This window comes from Taudactylus pleione, unplaced genomic scaffold, assembly GCF_031769625.1.
Source record: "Taudactylus pleione unplaced genomic scaffold, aTauple2 ptg001296l, whole genome shotgun sequence".
Classification (NCBI taxonomy): domain Eukaryota; kingdom Metazoa; phylum Chordata; class Amphibia; order Anura; family Myobatrachidae; genus Taudactylus; species Taudactylus pleione.
The window spans coordinates 429,278-450,463 of record NW_028285696.1 but is presented as its reverse complement, the minus strand read 5'-3'; positions in this window follow the sequence as shown (position 1 = coordinate 450,463).

The following is a 21,186-nucleotide window of genomic DNA, read 5'->3' as shown; positions in this document are numbered from 1 at the left end:
TACGTATCACTTACTGGCCTCATAGTGCAGATAATAAGCACACACCGCATGTACGTATCACTTACTGGCCTCATAGTGCATATAGTAAGCACACACCGCATGTACGTATCACTTACTGGCCGCATAGTGCAGATAATAAGCACACACCGCATGCACATATCACTTACTGGCCTCATAGTGCAGATAATAAGCACACACCGCATGTACGTATCACTTACTGGCCTCATAGTGCAGATAATAAGCACACACCTCATGTACGTATCACTTACTGGCCGCATAGTGCAGATAATAAGCACACACCGCATGTACGTATCACTTACTGGCCGCATAGCACAGATAATAAGCACACACCGCATGTACGTATCACTTACTGGCCGCATAGTGCAGATAATAAGCACGCACCACATGTACTTATCACTTACTGGCCTCATAGTACAGATAATAAGCACACACCGCATGTACGTATCACTTACAGGCCTCATAGCGCAGATAATAAGCACACACCGCATGTACGTATCACTTACTGGCCGCATAGCACAGATAATAAGCACACACCGCATGTACGTATCACTTACTGGCCGCATAGTGCAGATAATAAGCACACGCCGCATGTACATATCACTTACTGGTCTCATAGTACAGATAATAAGCACACATCACATGTACGTATCACTTACTGGCCGCATAGTGCAGATAATAAGCACACACCGCATGTACGTATCACTTACTGGCCGCATAGTGCAGATAATAAGCACACACCGCATGTACGTATCACTTACTGGCCTCATAGTACAGATAGTAAGCACACACTGCATGTACGTATCACTTACTGGCCTCATAGTACAGATAGTAAGCACACACCGCATGTACATATCACTTACTGGCCGCATAGTGCAGATAATAAGCACACACAGCATGTACCTATCACTTACTGGCATCATAGTGCAGATAATAAGCACACACCGCATGTACATATCACTTACTGGCCGCATAGTGCAGATAATAAGCACACACCGCATGCACATATCACTTACTGGCCTCATAGTGCAGATAATAAGCACACACCGCATGTACGTATCACTTACTGGCCTCATAGTGCAGACAATAAGCACACACCTCATGTACGTATCACTTACTGGCCGCATAGTGCAGATAATAAGCACACACCGCATGTACGTATCACTTACTGGCCGCATAGCACAGATAATAAGCACACACCGCATGTACGTATCACTTACTGGCCGCATAGTGCAGATAATAAGCACAAACCGCATGTACATATCACTTACTGGCCTCATAGTACAGATAATAAGCACACACCGCATGTACGTATCACTTACAGGCCTCATAGCGCAGATAATAAGCACACACCGCATGTACGTATCACTTACTGGCCGCATAGCACAGATAATAAGCACACACCGCATGTACGTATCACTTACAGGCCTCATAGCGCAGATAATAAGCACACACCGCATGTACGTATCACTTACTGGCCGCATAGCACACACCGCATGTACATATCACTTACTGGCCTCATAGTGCAGATAATAAGCACACACCGCATGTACGTATCACTTACTGGCCGCATAGTGCAGATAATAAACACACACCGCATGTACATATCACTTACTGGCCGCATAGTGCAGATAATAAGCACACACCGCATGTACGTATCACTTACTGGCCTCATAGTGCAGATAATAAGCACACACCACATGTACGTATCACTTACTGGCCTCATAGTGCAGATAATAAGCACACACCACATGTACGTCTCACTTACTGGCCGCGTAGTGCAGATAATAAGCACACACCGCATGTACGTATCACTTACTGGCCGCATAGTGCAGATAATAAGCACACGCCGCATGTACGTATCACTTACTGGCCTCATAGTACAGATAATAAGCACACACCGCATGTACGTATCACTTACTGGCCGCATAGTGCAGATAATAAGCACACACCGCATGTACGTATCACTTACTGGCCTCATAGTACAGATCGTAAGCACACACCGCATGTACGTATCACTTACTGGCCTCATAGTACAGATCGTAAGCACACACTGCATGTACATATCACTTACTGGCCGCATAGTGCAGATAATAAGCACACACCGCATGTACATATCACTTACTGGCTTCATAGTGCAGATAATAAGCACACACCGCATGTACATATCACTTACTGGCCGCATAGTGCAGATAATAAGCACACACCGCATGCACATATCACTTACTGGCCTCATAGTGCAGATAATAAGCACACACCGCATGTACATATCACTTACTGGCCGCATAGTGCAGATAATAAGCACACACCGCATGTACGTATCACTTACTGGCCTCATAGTACAGATAATAAGCACACACCGCATGTACGTATCACTTACTGGCCGCATAGTGCAGATAATAAGCACACACCGCATGTACGTATCACTTACAGGCCTCATAGCGCAGATAATAAGCACACACCGCATGTACGTATCACTTACTGGCCGCATAGCACACACCGCATGTACATATCACTTACTGGCCTCATAGTGCAGATAATAAGCACACACCGCATGTACGTATCACTTACTGGCCGCATAGTGCAGATAATAAGCACACACCGCATGTACGTATCACTTACTGGCCTCATAGTGCAGATAATAAGCACACACCGCATGTACATATCACTTACTGGCCGCATAGTGCAGATAATAAGCACACACCGCATGTACGTATCACTTACTGGCCTCATAGTGCAGATAATAAGCACACACCGCATGTACGTATCACTTACTGGCCTCATAGTGCAGATAATAAGCACACACCACATGTACGTATCACTTACTGGCCGCGTAGTGCAGATAATAAGCACACACCGCAAGTACGTATCACTTGCTGGCCGCGTAGTGCAGATAATAAGCACACGCCGCATGTACGTATCACTTACTGGCCTCATAGTACAGATAATAAGCACACACCGCATGTACGTATCACTTACTGGCCGCATAGTGCAGATAATAAGCACACACCGCATGTACATATCACTTACTGGCCGCATAGTGCAGATAAGAAGCACACACCGCATGTACATATCACTTACTGGCCTCATAGTGCAGATAATAAGCACACACAGCATGTACATATCACTTACTGGCCTCATAGTGCATATAATAAGCACACACCGCATGCACATATCACTTACTGGCCGCATAGTACAGATAAGAAGCACACACCGCATGTACGTATCACTTAATGGCCGCATAGTACAGATAATAAGCACACACCCCATGTACATATCACTTACTGGCCGCATAGTGCAGATAATAAGCACACACCGCATGTACGTATCACTTACTGGCCGCATAGTGCAGATAATAAGCACACTCCGCATGTACATATCACTTACTGGTCGTATAGTGCAGATAATAAGCACACACCGCATGTACGTATCACTTACTGGCCTCATAGTGCAGATAATAAGCACACACCGCATGTACGTGTCACTTACTGGCCTCATAGTGCAGATAATAAGCACAAACCGCATGTACGTATCACTTACTGGCCTCATAGTGCAGATAATAAGCACACACCGCATGTATGTATCACTTACTGGCCTCATAGTGCATATAGTAAGCACACACCGCATGTACGTATCACTTACTGGCCGCATAGTGCAGATAATAAGCACACACCGCATGCACATATCACTTACTGGCCTCATAGTGCAGATAATAAGCACACACCGCATGTACGTATCACTTACTGGCCTCATAGTGCAGATAATAAGCACACACCTCATGTACGTATCACTTACTGGCCGCATAGTGCAGATAATAAGCACACACCGCATGTACGTATCACTTACTGGCCGCATAGCACAGATAATAAGCACACACCGCATGTACGTATCACTTACTGGCCGCATAGTGCAGATAATAAGCACACACCACATGTACTTATCACTTACTGGCCTCATAGTACAGATAATAAGCACACACCGCATGTACGTATCACTTACAGGCCTCATAGCGCAGAAAATAAGCACACACCGCATGTACGTATCACGTACTGGCCGCATAGCACAGATAATAAGCACACACCGCATGTACGTATCACTTACTGGCCGCATAGTGCAGATAATAAGCACACGCCGCATGTACATATCACTTACTGGCCTCATAGTACAGATAATAAGCACACACCACATGTACGTATCACTTACTGGCCGCATAGTGCAGATAATAAGCACACACCGCATGTACGTATCACTTACTGGCCGCATAGTGCAGATAATAAGCACACACCGCATGTACGTATCACTTACTGGCCTCATAGTACAGATAGTAAGCACACACTGCATGTACGTATCACTTACTGGCCTCATAGTACAGATAGTAAGCACACACCGCATGTACATATCACTTACTGGCCGCATAGTGCAGATAATAAGCACACACAGCATGTACCTATCACTTACTGGCATCATAGTGCAGATAATAAGCACACACCGCATGTACATATCACTTACTGGCCTCATAGTACAGATAGTAAGCACACACCGCATGTACATATCACTTACTGGCCGCATAGTGCAGATAATAAGCACACACCGCATGTACATATCACTTACTGGCCTCATAGTGCAGATAATAAGCACACACCGCATGTACATATCACTTACTGGCCGCATAGTGCAGATAATAAGCACACACCGCATGCACATATCACTTACTGGCCTCATAGTGCAGATAATAAGCACACACCGCATGTACGTATCACTTACTGGCCTCATAGTGCAGATAATAAGCACACACCTCATGTACGTATCACTTACTGGCCGCATAGTGCAGATAATAAGCACACACCGCATGTACGTATCACTTACTGGCCGCATAGCACAGATAATAAGCACACACCGTATGTACGTATCACTTACTGGCCGCATAGTGCAGATAATAAGCACACACCGCATGTACTTATCACTTACTAGCCTCATAGTACAGATAATAAGCACACACCGCATGTACGTATCACTTACAGGCCTCATAGCGCAGATAATAAGCACACACCGCATGTACGTATCACTTACTGGCCGCATAGCACAGATAATAAGCACACACCGCATGTACGTATCACTTACTGGCCGCATAGTGCAGATAATAAGCACACGCCGCATGTACATATCACTTACTGGCCTCATAGTACAGATAATAAGCACACACCGCATGTATGTATCACTTACTGGCCGCATAGTGCAGATAATAAGCACACACCGCATGTACGTATCACTTACTGGCCGCATAGTGCAGATAATAAGCACACACCGCATGTACGTATCACTTACTGGCCTCATAGTACAGATAGTAAGCACACACTGCATGTACGTATCACTTACTGGCCTCATAGTACAGATAGTAAGCACACACCGCATGTACGTATCACTTACAGGCCTCATAGCGCAGATAATAAGCACACACCGCATGTACGTATCACTTACTGGCCGCATAGCACACACCGCATGTACATATCACTTACTGGCCTCATAGTGCAGATAATAAGCACACACCGCATGTACGTATCACTTACTGGCCGCATAGTGCAGATAATAAGCACACACCGAATGTACGTATCACTTACTGGCCTCATAGTGCAGATAATAAGCACACACCGCATGTACATATCACTTACTGGCCGCATAGTGCAGATAATAAGCACACCCCGCATGTACGTATCACTTACTGGCCTCATAGCGCAGATAATAAGCACACACCGCATGTACGTATCACTTACTGGCCTCATAGTGCAGATAATAAGCACACACCACATGTACGTATCACTTACTGGCCGCGTAGTGCAGATAATAAGCACACACCGCAAGTACGTATCACTTACTGGCCGCGTAGTGCAGATAATAAGCACACGCTGCATGTACGTATCACTTACTGGCCTCATAGTACAGATAATAAGCACACACCGCATGTACGTATCACTTACTGGCCGCATAGTGCAGATAATAAGCACACACCGCATGTACATATCACTTACTGGCCGCATAGTGCAGATAAGAAGCACACACCGCATGTACATATCACTTACTGGCCTCATAGTGCAGATAATAAGCACACACAGCATGTACATATCACTTACTGGCCTCATAGTGCATATAATAAGCACACACCGCATGTACATATCACTTACTGGCCGCATAGTACAGATAAGAAGCACACACCGCATGTACGTATCACTTAATGGCCGCATAGTACAGATAATAAGCACACACCCCATGTACATATCACTTACTGGCCGCATAGTGCAGATAATAAGCACACACCGCATGTACGTATCACTTACTGGTCGTATAGTGCAGATAATAAGCACACTCCGCATGTACATATCACTTACTGGTCGTATAGTGCAGATAATAAGCACACACCGCATGTACGTATCACTTACTGGCCTCATAGTGCAGATAATAAGCACACACCGCATGTACGTGTCACTTACTGGCCTCATAGTGCAGATAATAAGCACAAACCGCATGTACGTATCACTTACTGGCCTCATAGTGCAAATAAGCACACACCGCATGTACGTATCACTTACTGGCCTCATAGTGCATATAGTAAGCACACACCGCATGTACGTATCACTTACTGGCCGCATAGTGCAGATAATAAGCACACACCGCATGCACATATCACTTACTGGCCTCATAGTGCAGATAATAAGCACACACCGCATGTACGTATCACTACTGGCCTCATAGTGCAGATAATAAGCACACACCTCATGTACGTATCACTTACTGGCCGCATAGTGCAGATAATAAGCACACACCGCATGTACGTATCACTTACTGGCCGCATAGCACAGATAATAAGCACACACCGCATGTACGTATCACTTACTGGCCGTATAGTGCAGATAATAAGCACACACCACATGTACTTATCACTTACTGGCCTCATAGTACAGATAATAAGCACACACCGCATGTACGTATCACTTACAGGCCTCATAGCGCAGATAATAAGCACACACCGCATGTACGTATCACTTACTGGCCGCATAGCACAGATAATAAGCACACACCGCATGTACGTATCACTTACTGGCCGCATAGTGCAGATAATAAGCACACGCCGCATGTACATATCACTTACTGGCCTCATAGTACAGATAATAAGCACACACCACATGTACGTATCACTTACTGGCCGCATAGTGCAGATAATAAGCACACACCGCATGTACGTATCACTTACTGGCCGCATAGTGCAGATAATAAGCACACACCGCATGTACGTATCACTTACTGGCCTCATAGTACAGATAGTAAGCACACACTGCATGTACGTATCACTTACTGGCCTCATAGTACAGATAGTAAGCACACACCGCATGTACATATCACTTACTGGCCGCATAGTGCAGATAATAAGCACACACAGCATGTACCTATCACTTACTGGCATCATAGTGCAGATAATAAGCACACACCGCATGTACATATCACTTACTGGCCTCATAGTACAGATAGTAAGCACACACCGCATGTACATATCACTTACTGGCCGCATAGTGCAGATAATAAGCACACACCGCATGTACATATCACTTACTGGCCTCATAGTGCAGATAATAAGCACACACCGCATGTACATATCACTTACTGGCCGCATAGTGCAGATAATAAGCACACACCGCATGCACATATCACTTACTGGCCTCATAGTGCAGATAATAAGCACACACCTCATGTACGTATCACTTACTGGCCGCATAGTGCAGATAATAAGCACACACCGCATGTACGTATCACTTACTGGCCGCATAGCACAGATAATAAGCACACACCGTATGTACGTATCACTTACTGGCCGCATAGTGCAGATAATAAGCACACACCGCATGTACTTATCACTTACTAGCCTCATAGTACAGATAATAAGCACACACCGCATGTACGTATCACTTACAGGCCTCATAGCGCAGATAATAAGCACACACCGCATGTACGTATCACTTACTGGCCGCATAGCACAGATAATAAGCACACACCGCATGTACGTATCACTTACTGGCCGCATAGTGCAGATAATAAGCACACGCCGCATGTACATATCACTTACTGGCCTCATAGTACAGATAATAAGCACACACCGCATGTATGTATCACTTACTGGCCGCATAGTGCAGATAATAAGCACACACCGCATGTACGTATCACTTACTGGCCGCATAGTGCAGATAATAAGCACACACCGCATGTACGTATCACTTACTGGCCTCATAGTACAGATAGTAAGCACACACTGCATGTACGTATCACTTACTGGCCTCATAGTACAGATAGTAAGCACACACCGCATGTACGTATCACTTACAGGCCTCATAGCGCAGATAATAAGCACACACCGCATGTACGTATCACTTACTGGCCGCATAGCACACACCGCATGTACATATCACTTACTGGCCTCATAATGCAGATAATAAGCACACACCGCATGTACGTATCACTTACTGGCCGCATAGTGCAGATAATAAGCACACACCGCATGTACGTATCACTTACTGGCCTCATAGTGCAGATAATAAGCACACACCGCATGTACATATCACTTACTGGCCGCATAGTGCAGATAATAAGCACACCCCGCATGTACGTATCACTTACTGGCCTCATAGTGCAGATAATAAGCACACACCGCATGTACGTATCACTTACTGGCCTCATAGTGCAGATAATAAGCACACACCACATGTACGTATCACTTACTGGCCGCGTAGTGCAGATAATAAGCACACACCGCAAGTACGTATCACTTACTGGCCGCGTAGTGCAGATAATAAGCACACGCTGCATGTACGTATCACTTACTGGCCTCATAGTACAGATAATAAGCACACACCGCATGTACGTATCACTTACTGGCCGCATAGTGCAGATAATAAGCACACACCGCATGTACATATCACTTACTGGCCGCATAGTGCAGATAAGAAGCACACACCGCATGTACATATCACTTACTGGCCTCATAGTGCAGATAATAAGCACACACAGCATGTACATATCACTTACTGGCCTCATAGTGCATATAATAAGCACACACCGCATGTACATATCACTTACTGGCCGCATAGTACAGATAAGAAGCACACACCGCATGTACGTATCACTTAATGGCCGCATAGTACAGATAATAAGCACACACCCCATGTACATATCACTTACTGGCCGCATAGTGCAGATAATAAGCACACACCGCATGTACGTATCACTTACTGGCCGCATAGTGCAGATAATAAGCACACTCCGCATGTACATATCACTTACTGGTCGTATAGTGCAGATAATAAGCACACACCGCATGTACGTATCACTTACTGGCCTCATAGTGCAGATAATAAGCACACACCGCATGTACGTGTCACTTACTGGCCTCATAGTGCAGATAATAAGCACAAACCGCATGTACGTATCACTTACTGGCCTCATAGTGCAGATAATAAGCACACACCGCATGTACGTATCACTTACTGGCCTCATAGTGCATATAGTAAGCACACACCGCATGTACGTATCACTTACTGGCCGCATAGTGCAGATAATAAGCACACACCGCATGCACATATCACTTACTGGCCTCATAGTGCAGATAATAAGCACACACCGCATGTACGTATCACTTACTGGCCTCATAGTGCAGATAATAAGCACACACCTCATGTACGTATCACTCACTGGCCGCATAGTGCAGATAATAAGCACACACCGCATGTACGTATCACTTACTGGCCGCATAGCACAGATAATAAGCACACACCGCATGTACGTATCACTTACTGGCCGCATAGTGCAGATAATAAGCACACACCACATGTACGTATCACTTACAGGCCTCATAGCGCAGATAATAAGCACACACCGCATGTACGTATCACTTACTGGCCGCATAGCACAGATAATAAGCACACACCGCATGTACGTATCACTTACTGGCCGCATAGTGCAGATAATAAGCACACGCCGCATGTACATATCACTTACTGGCCTCATAGTACAGATAATAAGCACACACCACATGTACGTATCACTTACTGGCCGCATAGTGCAGATAATAAGCACACACCGCATGTACGTATCACTTACTGGCCGCATAGTGCAGATAATAAGCACACACCGCATGTACGTATCACTTACTGGCCTCATAGTACAGATAGTAAGCACACACTGCATGTACGTATCACTTACTGGCCTCATAGTACAGATAGTAAGCACACACCGCATGTACATATCACTTACTGGCCGCATAGTGCAGATAATAAGCACACACAGCATGTACCTATCACTTACTGGCATCATAGTGCAGATAATAAGCACACACCGCATGTACATATCACTTACTGGCCGCATAGTGCAGATAATAAGCACACACCGCATGCACATATCACTTACTGGCCTCATAGTGCAGATAATAAGCACACACCGCATGTACGTATCACTTACTGGCCTCATAGTGCAGACAATAAGCACACACCTCATGTACGTATCACTTACTGGCCGCATAGTGCAGATAATAAGCACACACCGCATGTACGTATCACTTACTGGCCGCATAGCACAGATAATAAGCACACACCGCATGTACGTATCACTTACTGGCCGCATAGTGCAGATAATAAGCACAAACCGCATGTACATATCACTTACTGGCCTCATAGTACAGATAATAAGCACACACCGCATGTACGTATCACTTACAGGCCTCATAGCGCAGATAATAAGCACACACCGCATGTACGTATCACTTACTGGCCGCATAGCACAGATAATAAGCACACACCGCATGTACGTATCACTTACAGGCCTCATAGCGCAGATAATAAGCACACACCGCATGTACGTATCACTTACTGGCCACATAGCACACACCGCATGTACATATCACTTACTGGCCTCATAGTGCAGATAATAAGCACACACCGCATGTACGTATCACTTACTGGCCGCATAGTGCAGATAATAAACACACACCGCATGTACATATCACTTACTGGCCGCATAGTGCAGATAATAAGCACACACCGCATGTACGTATCACTTACTGGCCTCATAGTGCAGATAATAAGCACACACCACATGTACGTATCACTTACTGGCCTCATAGTGCAGATAATAAGCACACACCACATGTACGTCTCACTTACTGGCCGCGTAGTGCAGATAATAAGCACACACCGCATGTACGTATCACTTACTGGCCGCATAGTGCAGATAATAAGCACACGCCGCATGTACGTATCACTTACTGGCCTCATAGTACAGATAATAAGCACACACCGCATGTACGTATCACTTACTGGCCGCATAGTGCAGATAATAAGCACACACCGCATGTACGTATCACTTACTGGCCTCATAGAACAGATAGTAAGCACACACCGCATGTACGTATCACTTACTGGCCTCATAGTACAGATCGTAAGCACACACCGCATGTACGTATCACTTACTGGCCTCATAGTACAGATCGTAAGCACACACTGCATGTACATATCACTTACTGGCCGCATAGTGCAGATAATAAGCACACACCGCATGTACATATCACTTACTGGCCTCATAGTGCAGATAATAAGCACACACCGCATGTACATATCACTTACTGGCCGCATAGTGCAGATAATAAGCACACACCGCATGCACATATCACTTACTGGCCTCATAGTGCAGATAATAAGCACACACCGCATGTACATATCACTTACTGGCCGCATAGTGCAGATAATAAGCACACACCGCATGTACGTATCACTTACTGGCCTCATAGTACAGATAATAAGCACACACCGCATGTACGTATCACTTACTGGCCGCATAGTGCAGATAATAAGCACACACCGCATGTACGTATCACTTACTGGCCGCATAGTGCAGATAATAAGCACACACCGCATGTACGTATCACTTACTGGCCTCATAGTACAGATAGTAAGCACACACTGCATGTACGTATCACTTACTGGCCTCATAGTACAGATAGTAAGCACACACCGCATGTACGTATCACTTACAGGCCTCATAGCGCAGATAATAAGCACACACCGCATGTACGTATCACTTACTGGCCGCATAGCACACACCGCATGTACATATCACTTACTGGCCTCATAGTGCAGATAATAAGCACACACCGCATGTACGTATCACTTACTGGCCGCATAGTGCAGATAATAAGCACACACCGCATGTACGTATCACTTACTGGCCTCATAGTGCAGATAATAAGCACACACCGCATGTACATATCACTTACTGGCCGCATAGTGCAGATAATAAGCACACACCGCATGTACGTATCACTTACTGGCCTCATAGTGCAGATAATAAGCACACACCGCATGTACGTATCACTTACTGGCCTCATAGTGCAGATAATAAGCACACACCACATGTACGTATCACTTACTGGCCGCGTAGTGCAGATAATAAGCACACACCGCAAGTACGTATCACTTACTGGCCGCGTAGTGCAGATAATAAGCACACGCCGCATGTACGTATCACTTACTGGCCTCATAGTACAGATAATAAGCACACACCGCATGTACGTATCACTTACTGGCCGCATAGTGCAGATAATAAGCACACACCGCATGTACATATCACTTACTGGCCGCATAGTGCAGATAAGAAGCACACACCGCATGTACATATCACTTACTGGCCTCATAGTGCAGATAATAAGCACACACAGCATGTACATATCACTTACTGGCCTCATAGTGCATATAATAAGCACACACCGCATGTACATATCACTTACTGGCCGCATAGTACAGATAAGAAGCACACACCGCATGTACGTATCACTTAATGGCCGCATAGTACAGATAATAAGCACACACCCCATGTACATATCACTTACTGGCCGCATAGTGCAGATAATAAGCACACACCGCATGTACGTATCACTTACTGGCCGCATAGTGCAGATAATAAGCACACTCCGCATGTACATATCACTTACTGGTCGTATAGTGCAGATAATAAGCACACACCGCATGTACGTATCACTTACTGGCCTCATAGTGCAGATAATAAGCACACACCGCATGTACGTGTCACTTACTGGCCTCATAGTGCAGATAATAAGCACAAACCGCATGTACGTATCACTTACTGGCCTCATAGTGCAGATAATAAGCACACACCGCATGTACGTATCACTTACTGGCCTCATAGTGCATATAGTAAGCACACACCGCATGTACGTATCACTTACTGGCCGCATAGTGCAGATAATAAGCACACACCGCATGCACATATCACTTACTGGCCTCATAGTGCAGATAATAAGCACACACCGCATGTACGTATCACTTACTGGCCTCATAGTGCAGATAATAAGCACACACCTCATGTACGTATCACTTACTGGCCGCATAGTGCAGATAATAAGCACACACCGCATGTACGTATCACTTACTGGCCGCATAGCACAGATAATAAGCACACACCGCATGTACGTATCACTTACTGGCCGCATAGTGCAGATAATAAGCACACACCACATGTACTTATCACTTACTGGCCTCATAGTACAGATAATAAGCACACACCGCATGTACGTATCACTTACAGGCCTCATAGCGCAGATAATAAGCACACACCGCATGTACGTATCACTTACTGGCCGCATAGCACAGATAATAAGCACACACCGCATGTACGTATCACTTACTGGCCGCATAGTGCAGATAATAAGCACACGCCGCATGTACATATCACTTACTGGCCGCATAGTGCAGATAATAAGCACACGCCGCATGTACATATCACTTACTGGCCTCATAGTACAGATAATAAGCACACACCACATGTACGTATCACTTACTGGCCGCATAGTGCAGATAATAAGCACACACCGCATGTACGTATCACTTACTGGCCGCATAGTGCAGATAATAAGCACACATCGCATGTACGTATCACTTACTGGCCTCATAGTACAGATAGTAAGCACACACTGCATGTACGTGTCACTTACTGGCCTCATAGTACAGATAGTAAGCACACACCGCATGTACAGATCACTTACTGGCCGCATAGTGCAGATAATAAGCACACACAGCATGTACCTATCACTTACTGGCATCATAGTGCAGATAATAAGCACACACCGCATGTACATATCACTTACTGGCCGCATAGTGCAGATAATAAGCACACACCGCATGCACATATCACTTACTGGCCTCATAGTGCAGATAATAAGCACACACCGCATGTACGTATCACTTACTGGCCTCATAGTGCAGACAATAAGCACACACCTCATGTACGTATCACTTACTGGCCGCATAGTGCAGATAATAAGCACACACCGCATGTACGTATCACTTACTGGCCGCATAGCACAGATAATAAGCACACACCGCATGTACGTATCACTTACTGGCCGCATAGTGCAGATAATAAGCACACACCGCATGTACATATCACTTACTGGCCTCATAGTACAGATAATAAGCACACACCGCATGTACGTATCACTTACAGGCCTCATAGCGCAGATAATAAGCACACACCGCATGTACGTATCACTTACTGGCCGCATAGCACAGATAATAAGCACACACCGCATGTACGTATCACTTACAGGCCTCATAGCGCAGATAATAAGCACACACCGCATGTACGTATCACTTACTGGCCGCATAGCACACACCGCATGTACATATCACTTACTGGCCTCATAGTGCAGATAATAAGCACACACCGCATGTACGTATCACTTACTGGTCGCATAGTGCAGATAATAAACACACACCGCATGTACATATCACTTACTGGCCGCATAGTGCAGATAATAAGCACACACCGCATGTACGTATCACTTACTGGCCTCATAGTGCAGATAATAAGCACACACCACATGTACGTATCACTTACTGGCCTCATAGTGCAGATAATAAGCACACACCACATGTACGTCTCACTTACTGGCCGCGAAGTGCAGATAATAAGCACACACCGCATGTACGTATCACTTACTGGCCGCATAGTGCAGATAATAAGCACACGCCGCATGTACGTATCACTTACTGGCCTCATAGTACAGATAATAAGCACACACCGCATGTACGTATCACTTACTGGCCGCATAGTGCAGATAATAAGCACACACCGCATGTACGTATCACTTACTGGCCTCATAGTACAGATAGTAAGCACACACCGCATGTACGTATCACTTACTGGCCTCATAGTACAGATCGTAAGCACACACCGCATGTACGTATCACTTACTGGCCTCATAGTACAGATCGTAAGCACACACCGCATGTACATATCACTTACTGGCCGCATAGTGCAGATAATAAGCACACACCGCATGTACATATCACTTACTGGCCTCATAGTGCAGATAATAAGCACACACCGCATGTACATATCACTTACTGGCCGCATAGTGCAGATAATAAGCACACACCGCATGCACATATCACTTACTGGCCTCATAGTGCAGATAATAAGCACACACCGCATGTACGTATCACTTACTGGCCTCATAGTGCAGATAATAAGCACACACCTCATGTACGTATCACTTAAAGGCCGCATAGTGCAGATAATAAGCACACACCGCATTTACGTATCACTTACTGGCCGCATAGCACAGATAATAAGCACACACCGCATGTACGTATCACTTACTGGCCGCATAGTGCAGATAATAAGCACACACCGCATGTACGTATCACTTACTGGCCGCATAGTGCAGATAATAAGCACACACCACATGTACGTATCACTTACTGGCCTCATAGTACAGATAGTAAGCACACACCGCATGTACGTATCACTTACTGGCCTCATAGTACAGATAGTAAGCACACACCGCATGTACGTATCACTTACTGGCCGCATAGTAGAGATAGTAAGCACACACCGCATGTACATATCACTTACTGGCCGCATAGTGCAGATAATAAGCACACACCGCATGTACATATCACTTACTGGCCGCATAGTGCAGATAATAAGCACACACCGCATGCACGTATCACTTACTGGCCTCATAGTGCAGATAATAAGCACACACCTCATGTACGTATCACTTACTGGCCGCATAGTGCAGATAATAAGCACACACCTCATGTACGTATCACTTACTGGCCGCATAGTGCAGATAATAAGCACACACCGCATGTACGTATCACTTACTGGCCGCATAGCACAGATAATAAGCACACACCGCATGTACGTATCACTTACTGGCCGCATAGTGCAGATAATTAGCACACACCGCATGTACATATCACTTACTGGCCTCATAGTGCAGATAATAAGCACACACCGCATGTACGTATCACTTACAGGCCTCATAGCGCAGATAATAAGCACACACCGCATGTACGTATCACTTACTGGCCGCATAGCACAGATAATAAGCACACACCGCATGTACGTATCACTTACTGGCCGCATAGCACAGATAATAAGCACACACCGCATGTACGTATCACTTACTGGCCTCATAGCGCAGATAATAAGCACACACCGCATGTACGTATCACTTACTGGCCGCATAGCGCAGATAATAAGCACACACCGCATGTACGTATCACTTACTGGCCGCATAGTACAGATAATAAACACACACCGCATGTACATATCACTTACTGATCGCATAGTGCAGATAAGAAGCACACACCCCTTGTACGTATCACTTATTGGCCGCATAGTACAGATAATAAGCACACACCGCATGTACATATCACTTACTGGCCGCATAGTGCAGATAATAAGCACACACCGCATGTACATATCACTTACTGGCCTCATAGTACAGATAATAAGCACACACCGCATGTACGTATCACTTACTGGCCTCATAGTGCAGATAATAAGCACACACCGCAAGTACCTATCACTTACTGGCCGCACAGTGCAGATAATAAGCACACACCGCATGTACGTATCACTTACTGGCCTCATAGTGCAGATAATAAGCACACACCGCATGTACGTATCACTTACTGGCCGCATAGTGCAGATAATAAGCACACACCGCATGTACATATCACTTACTGGCCTCATAGTGCAGATAATAAGCACACACCGTATGTACATATCACTTACTGGCCGCATAGTGCAGATAAGAAGCACACACCGCATGTACATATCACTTACTGGCCTCATAGTGCAGATAATAAGCACACACAGCATGTACATATCACTTACTGGCCTCATAGTGCATATAATAAGCACACACCGCATGTACATATCACTTACTGGCCGCATAGTACAGATAAGAAGCACACACCGCATGTACGTATCACTTACTGGCCGCATAGTACAGATAATAAGCACACACCCCATGTACATATCACTTACTGGCCGCATAGTGCAGATAATAAGCACACACCGCATGTACGTATCACTTACTGGCCGCATAGTGCAGATAATAAGCACACTCCGCATGTACATATCACTTACTGGTCGTATAGTGCAGATAATAAGCACACACCGCATATACATATCACTTACTGGCCGCATAGTGCAGATAATAAGCACACACCGCATGTACGTATGACTTACTGGCCTAATAGTGCAGATAATAAGCACACACCGCATGTACGTATCACTTACTGGCCTCATAGTGCAGATAATAAGCACACACCGCATGTACGTATCACTTACTGGCCGCATAGTGCAGTTAATAAGCACACACCGCATGTACGTATCACTTACTGGCATCATAGTGCAGATAATAAGCACAAACCGCATGTACGTATCACTTACTGGCCTCATAGTGCAGATAATAAGCACACACCGCATGTACGTATCACTTACAGGCCTCATAGCGCAGATAATAAGCACACACCGCATGTACGTATCACTTACTGGCCGCATAGCACAGATAATAAGCACACACCGCATGTACGTATCACTTACTGGCCGCATAGTGCAGATAATAAGCACACGCCGCATGTACATATCACTTACTGGCCTCATAGTACAGATAATAAGTACACACCGCATGTACGTATCACTTACTGGCCGCATAGTGCAGATAATAAGCACACACCGCATGTACGTATCACTTACTGGCCGCATAGTGCAGATAATAAGCACACACCGCATGTACGTATCACTTACTGGCCTCATAGTACAGATAGTAAGCACACACCGCATGTACGTATCACTTACTGGCCTCATAGTACAGATAGTAAGCACACACCGCATGTACATATCACTTACTGGCCGCATAGTGCAGATAATAAGCACACACCGCATGTACATATCACCTACTGGCCTCATAGTGCAGATAATAAGCACACACCGCATGTACATATCACTTACTGGCCGCATAGTGCAGATAATAAGCACACACCGCATGCACATATCACTTACTGGCCTCATAGTGCAGATAATAAGCACACACCGCATGTACGTATCACTTACTGGCCTCATAGTGCAGACAATAAGCACACACCTCATGTACGTATCACTTACTGGCCGCATAGTGCAGATAATAAGCACACACCGCATGTACGTATCACTTACTGGCCGCATAGCACAGATAATAAGCACACACCGCATGTACGTATCACTTACTGGCCGCATAGTGCAGATAATAAGCACACACCGCATGTACATATCACTTACTGGCCTCATAGTACAGATAATAAGCACACACCGCATGTACGTATCACTTACAGGCCTCATAGCGCAGATAATAAGCACACACCGCATGTACGTATCACTTACTGGCCGCATAGCACAGATAATAAGCACACACCGCATGTACGTATCACTTACAGGCCTCATAGCGCAGATAATAAGCACACACCGCATGTACGTATCACTTACTGGCCGCATAGCACACACCGCATGTACATATCACTTACTGGCCTCATAGTGCAGATAATAAGCACACACCGCATGTACGTATCACTTACTGGCCGCATAGTGCAGATAATAAACACACACCGCATGTACATATCACTTACTGGCCGCATAGTGCAGATAATAAGCACACACCGCATGTACGTATCACTTACTGGCCTCATAGTGCAGATAATAAGCACACACCACATGTACGTATCACTTACTGGCCTCATAGTGCAGATAATAAGCACACACCACATGTACGTCTCACTTACTGGCCGCGTAGTGCAGATAATAAACACACACCGCATGTACGTATCACTTACTGGCCGCATAGTGCAGATAATAAGCACACACCGCATGTACGTATCACTTACTGGCCTCATAGTACAGATAGTAAGCACACACCGCATGTACGTATCACTTACTGGCCTCATAGTACAGATCGTAAGCACACACCGCATGTACATATCACTTACTGGCCGCATAGTGCAGATAATAAGCACACACCGCATGTACATATCACTTACTGGCCTCATAGTGCAGATAATAAGCACACACCGCATGTACATATCACTTACTGGCCGCATAGTGCAGATAATAAGCACACACCGCATGCACATATCACTTACTGGCCTCATAGTGCAGATAATAAGCACACACCGCATGTACGTATCACTTACTGGCCTCATAGTGCAGATAATAAGCACACACCTCATGTACGTATCACTTAAAGGCCGCATAGTGCAGATAATAAGCACACACCGCATTTACGTATCACTTACTGGCCTCATAGTACAGATAGTAAGCACACACCGCATGTACGTATCACTTACTGGCCTCATAGTACAGATAGTAAGCACACACCGCATGTACGTATCACTTACTGGCCGCATAGTAGAGATAGTAAGCACACACCGCATGTACGTATCACTTACTGGCCGCATAGTAGAGATAATAAGCACACACCGCATGTACATATCACTTACTGGCCGCATAGTGCAGATAATAAGCACACACCGCATGTACATATCACTTACTGGCCGCATAGTGCAGATAATAAGCACACACCGCATGCACGTATCACTTACTGGCCTCATAGTGCAGATAATAAGCACACACCTCATGTACGTATCACTTACTGGCCGCATAGTGCAGATAATAAGCACACACCTCATGTACGTATCACTTACTGGCCGCATAGTGCAGATAATAAGCACACACCGCATGTACGTATCACTTACTGGCCGCATAGCACAGATAATAAGCACACACCGCATGTACGTATCACTTACTGGCCGCATAGTGCAGATAATTAGCACACACCGCATGTACATATCACTTACTGGCCTCATAGTGCAGATAATAAGCACACACCGCATGTACGTATCACTTACAGGCCTCATAGCGCAGATAATAAGCACACACCGCATGTACGTATCACTTACTGGCCGCATAGCACAGATAATAAGCACACACCGCATGTACGTATCACTTACTGGCCGCATAGCACAGATAATAAGCACACACCGCATGTACGTATCACTTACTGGCCTCATAGCGCAGATAATAAGCACACACCGCATGTACGTATCACTTACTGGCCGCATAGCGCAGATAATAAGCACACACCGCATGTACGTATCACTTACTGGCCGCATAGTACAGATAATAAACACACACCGCATGTACATATCACTTAGTGACCGCATAGTGCAGATAAGAAGCACACACCCCTTGTACGTATCACTTATTGGCCGCATAGTACAGATAATAAGCACACACCGCATGTACATATCACTTACTGGCCGCATAGTGCAGATAATAAGCACACACCGCATGTACATATCACTTACTGGCCTCATAGTACAGATAATAAGCACACACCGCATGTACGTATCACTTACTGGCCTCATAGTGCAGATAATAAGCACACACCGCAGGTACCTATCACTTACTGGCCGCACAGTGCAGATAATAAGCACACACCGCATGTACGTATCACTTACTGGCCTCATAGTGCAGATAATAAGCACACACCGCATGTACGTATCACTTACTGGCCGCATAGTGCAGATAATAAGCACACACCGCATGTACATATCACTTACTGGCCTCATAGTGCAGATAATAAGCACACACCGTATGTACATATCACTTACTGGCCGCATAGTGCAGATAAGAGGCACACACCGCATGTACATATCACTTACTGGCCTCATAGTGCAGATAATAAGCACACACAGCATGTACATATCACTTACTGGCCTCATAGTG